Source organism: Equus asinus, chromosome 10 (assembly GCF_041296235.1).
Source record: "Equus asinus isolate D_3611 breed Donkey chromosome 10, EquAss-T2T_v2, whole genome shotgun sequence".
Classification (NCBI taxonomy): domain Eukaryota; kingdom Metazoa; phylum Chordata; class Mammalia; order Perissodactyla; family Equidae; genus Equus; species Equus asinus.
Genome location: NC_091799.1, coordinates 78,824,126 through 78,829,662, shown reverse-complemented (window position 1 = coordinate 78,829,662; position 5,537 = coordinate 78,824,126).

Sequence of the window (5,537 nt, the reverse complement as noted above, 5' to 3'; positions counted from 1 at the left end):
GCCAGGGGACGCTGAGAGGGGGGATGAATTTATAGGTCTCTCACTCCGTGACGTGCCCTCCAGTGGCTTTTCTGATTCGCTTTCTGACCTAAACACACATTAGTTTAGTCCCCATGCTAGGGCCAGCACGGTCTCTGAATATCTGCTGGCTGAAGTCAGAGGCTTTGCATATCATGTATTACATGGCAGGCAATGAAGAAGGCTTCTGAGGCTGGCCGGCTCCTCAGTCCTAGGCTCCATTTTCATGCTGTTGTAATATAACACCAGACATGGGGTAGGCACATACATTCAAAATCCCGATTCCAGAACAGTAAGATCACTTTATCAGGAACAGGTCACGGGGGATTGGCCTTAAACCTGCTTTTATCCAGATTTTGCAAAATGCAGATGGGAAACCTAACCAAGCCTTCCCTTGGGTGCTGAGTTTCCAGGGAGCAGGGACCCAGGTCCTATTCCTGAGCTCTGTGAGACCTTTTAGGCATTCCTCTTGTTGGTTAGCTTACCACCAGAAACAGCCAGAGCCTTCTTTTGTAGAGGACATGAGGAGGGCAAGTCCTTACACACCCTGCACATGACTCTACCCATTAATACATTTCATTAACACAGGGCATGAAATTAGCTCTACCTTTAAAATAATGTATTAAACAAGGTATGTCTTTGCTAAGCAGAAACTTGCTTTCCGGAAGCCACTGGACCTGAATTCAGAGGGACCTCTTTTATTTTATTACTGGGGCCAGGGAAAGGGTAAACAGGCTCAGTTTACATCCATGTACCTCTTATTTTATGACTCATCCGGTTGTTGGGGAGTATGTGTTCCTCAAGTAGCTGATACAGACAATAGACAGGGGAAATGTGTGTGGCAGTGTTGGGGGAAGATCACATATTATTAAACTTCTTAAAAGTCAAAGATCAGCTTCTTTGGAGGTTTGTCAGTGAAGCTAGTGTGGGAGGGAAATTGTTCTTACTAACATTACAGTGATTTAAGATTAAGCAGAGTGGGAATCGAGTCATCCAAACATCCCTTAGTTGAAATTAGGATGCTCACTGTAGTTCTGCAGAATGTGACATTTCCTTTGATAGATTTATGGTGGAAATGTAGATGGATTTGGAAATGGGAGGGTGGAATAACCTTAATATATTTATTCTAGTTTAGCATTGTTTTTGGAATCTGAAGGCGACCCCAGTCAGTGTTCTTACCGTGACTGATTTCTTCATTTTGAGAAGGCTTTTCATAGGGCATGGTCATGCCATCCAAGCACCTGCAATGATTTAGCACTTGCTGTGTGCCAGGCAAAGTTCTAGACCCTGGGAATTGGGCTGACTGGGCTTTTTGGGGTTACAAAGAACAGGCGCCACTGAGTTTACCCTAAGTAATGGGAATTTACTGTGGAAGGAGTGCTGACCGGAATCTCCACCACTCAGCCACGTGTCTCCGAAAAGCCTTCCGGAAAGGCCACCCAGCCAGGCCTCACGAAAACTGGATTGAAGTTCAGGAACTGGAAGGTCATTCAGGATACGGCTCTGTGACTGGGTTATCTCGCTGCCCCCTGAGCAGCAGGCATCTGCGATCCCTACTAACAGGCTTAGCCGCCAAGGTGATTCAGCTCCTCTCTCGCTGTTTTTCTCCGGTGTCTCTTGGCTTCTGCTTCAGCTACCAACTGCTCAGCTCTCTGTTGATCTCACATTTAAACTCCTTTAGTGAAAGGATCTAATTGGCCCCACTGGGCACTAACCAGGTGCTAGAGTTGGACTGAACTTTTGCGTCAGGCCTCCTTTTGGGTTACCGGACACCCTGCCGCTGGGCAGACCTTGGTCAGGTGCTTACTCCTGGGCTCGTCACCCATGTCCACGTTGTTGGGTTGCATGATACAGAGCCTGGCCGCCTTTGCTTAAGAAACTTTGTAGAGTTCCTCCTCGTCTTCCCTCCACAGTATTTGCGCCCCCAGAAGGAGCTATGTTTACGGCAGGCACTTGGAGTTTAACAAACCTCTGTCTTCGGGAAGCCTTAAGGATGAATAAGATACAACTCCATTAGCTTACCATCTATAAGGAAAAGGAGCCATGCTCACAAGTAATAGTGGTACAAAGTGATGGATGGATGAGGTGCTCCTGTCTGATCTTCACATGGCCAGTGCAGCCCTGGGGAGATAACATAAACATACTCACGCCTAGACCCTATTCCGGGGCAATTAAATGAGGATCTTTTGGGTGGTGGAGCCCAGGAGTTGGTATTTTTTAAATATTCCTCAGGTCATTCTAAGTGCAGCCTGCGTTGAGATATCAATTATCTTTATTTTTTTCAATGATTACAAGCATTTTATGGTTCTTTTTGAGAGCAAAACTAAGAGACTCACTTATTTTGATAGATTCTAGGACTAAGACTCTTCCAAAATATTAAATATTTTTGAAATACTACTAATTATCTTGAAATGCTAATATAAAGGAAGATGTAAAATTTAATTTAGAGTTAAAGCAAATACTTCTAGTTCTGAAAAAACATTTATTTGCATGATTACAACATTCAGATGACAGCAGAAAAGGTGAAAAGCTCTAAAAATTTCAGTCCTCTACTGCAAAGCCCAACATTTAAATGTACTGTAATTGATATTGACAGAAATTTCCTCAGACTCACCTTTACAGACAAAGAAGAACAAAGTTTCTCCCAAAGCGACTGCCAGAAAGTACGCATTTGATGTCTTGGGCACAGGGAATGGCCTGATGTCACAAAGCCCCCAAATGCTGAAAGTAGGGACCCCCATAGCTCTGTGACTCCATCTTCTTTCTCGAAGAAACAAAGAGATGTTTGATTTGAAGCTATTCCTCAGCAAAGTCCAGAAGAGAACAATTTACAGTCCAGAAGAGAGCCACTTTTGCTCTGAATCGTTAGCTCATCCCCTGATAAAGTAACGACAGACTGCTAAGAAGTCTCACCCTGTCCCTAGATCTCAGCCTTTCATCTGGAAAACCTTGCCTGAGAATCAGAAAGAGAGAAGCAAGTCTTGTTCGAGCATCTCATCTCCTCTTTGAGAAAAAAGGTTCAAAACCGTGCTAATTTCTCATTTCACCATTACCATCATCAGTATCAGAATTTGTTGTGGAGCTCTAACTGAAAGATGTTGAAATGATGGGTGCTGACAGTGCTTGCAGAGAAAACACAAACATAAAATGGTAAAAAATCATACAAGGTATCCTCAGGCTATGGGCCTGGAGTATTACTGTATTTGGAACTCAAAGTAGGCCTTGATTGGGGTAGGTGAGCAGGGAGGAGGGGGTGGGGAGGGGCATTCCAGGCTAGGTGGAAAGAGTCTCTGGAGACTACAACCTGTGGGGCGCTGGGGCAGAGGGTCAGCCTTTGGCCATTCACAGAGTCCTCGGTGAGCTCCCAGTGGGGCTTTGCAGCTGCTTTGCCTAGAAGGGCCAGGCCCTGGGTCCCTGGACTCCCTCGTAGCAGATCATGATGGCTGAAACAGAATCCATCACTTGAGCAGGGCAATTTCCTTTTCAAAGTCACCACTTTATTGGGCAGGGATTTGTTTCATGCTTGCTGGCTCTTTAGCAGTCATTTTCACCAATGATACTATTACTCATAAAGAAAAGATAAATTCACCGTCCTTCAAATCACTTAAAAAAAGAGAAAAGAAAAAAAAAACAAAAGGGGGAAAATGGACTGTAATGGCCTCTTAGCAAAGTAGTAGTAAGAGACAAATTCTTTGGAGCAAATAGTTTCTCATAAGAAATCAATTATGACATTGACAAGGTAGATTTATCAGTAATTTCCAGCAGTTCTTATATAAGGATCAGATTGTCCCATTATCTATTAATTCTGGTTTTGGTTCTTGAGGTTGCTTTATGAGACTCCTCTTCTCCAGAAATAAACTTCAATCAGGTAAGAGGGTTATGGCAGACTTTGTTACTATGCATGTGGTGTAATGGCTTAGCTCTGGGCTTGGCAAACTTTTTCTGTAAAGGGCAAGCATTTTCTGTAAAGATAGTAAGTATTTAGGCTTTGCAGGCCATACAATCTCTATTGAAACCACTCACCTCTACCCTGTATTGCAAAAGCAGCCATTGACAATACGTAACTGGGCACGGCTGTGTTCCCATGAAACTTTATTTATGGACAGAGTGAGATTTGAATTTTATATAATTTTCATGTGTCACGAAATACTCTTCTTTTGGTGTTTTCCCAACCGTTTAAAAATGTAAAAACCATTCTTAGCTTGTGGACCAAACAAAAGCGTGCAGTGGACAGGATTTGGGCAGAGGGCTGTGGTTTGTGGTCTCCAGCTTAAGTTAAAATTGTAACTTTGAGGAGATGTGGGAGCTTTAGAATTATGAAATTCTAGAGCCAGAAGGGACCTGATACTTCTCGTCTTATCTCCTCATTTTACCAGGAGAGAACACTGAGGCAGAGAGTGGTTAAGTGACTTATCCGAGGTCACCCTTTGAGTGAGGGACACACCCCTACTATCTGAGAAAGCATGGGATCAAGTCAGTACTTCGTTGCTCTATGCATGTGCGTGTGCGCAGTGGGAACGGGCGCACATGGAGGATGTGTTGTGTCATCTTTCTTTCATATTGTGATTTAGTATATTTTGTTGAAACAAGATATGAGTCAAAATACGGAGAAATCATTTGGAATCTGTATTGGTGGCAGAGTTTGATGTCAGGCTGAATGGGGAACAGAAATTTGAAAAGAAGTCAATTGCTGCCTTTTAGAGTATAGCAGAGCTCCCAGGCAAAGCAGAGCACTAAATAGATTTTTTTTCCTTCTTAAAAGGCCATTATATTTCTGTGATTGGTTTTTAGACAGCAGATACACAGAACCTTATCACAAAGGCACGGAGATGTTGAGAGAGAGATTTGAGTGGCAAATCAAGATACCTGTATCCTCATTCTTTTGTGGACCACCTGGTGCCTACTGAAGAAATTTTAGAACCTTTTAAAGAATTGAAATCATAAGCGATAGTTAAAGACACTGCCATAGAGGATAGTTGACTCTGAGACAAGGACTCAGCATTTGGACCTCAAGCCAAAATATTCCAAGGGACCTCTTTGCCATGTACTAATCGCATAATACAGACTTCAGTCTAGACTCTTCTCTTGCCTAAAATAGATGAACTATTTGACCATTTGCAACTCTGGCAACAAAACAATAAGACAGCCTCTCTTCTCTGCCATTATATCCCCTCCGCCATTGCCTTCTCCACTTTTCCGCTGTGTGGGAAAATGAATTAATCAGCTAATGAATCCTCATCAATATTTATGGGTTTTATAGAAGGAAACAGTAAATATAAGTGAATTTTGTGGTTCCTTAGATGTTTCAAGCAACTCCCCAAATATCCCTCATTGAATTAGCAGCTGGGTGAGGCGGCGGAGGCTTCTAATGTTGTGTCACAGGCACCTCACTCGCCTCACCCCAGTCCCTGCCCCGATTAGCAGAAACCTCAAGTTGAGAGCCCCAAATCCTAAAGCCACTAATAGGAGGAAGTCATGCTGAGGATCAGACAATTCTGATCAAGTTGGAGCTCTGCCCC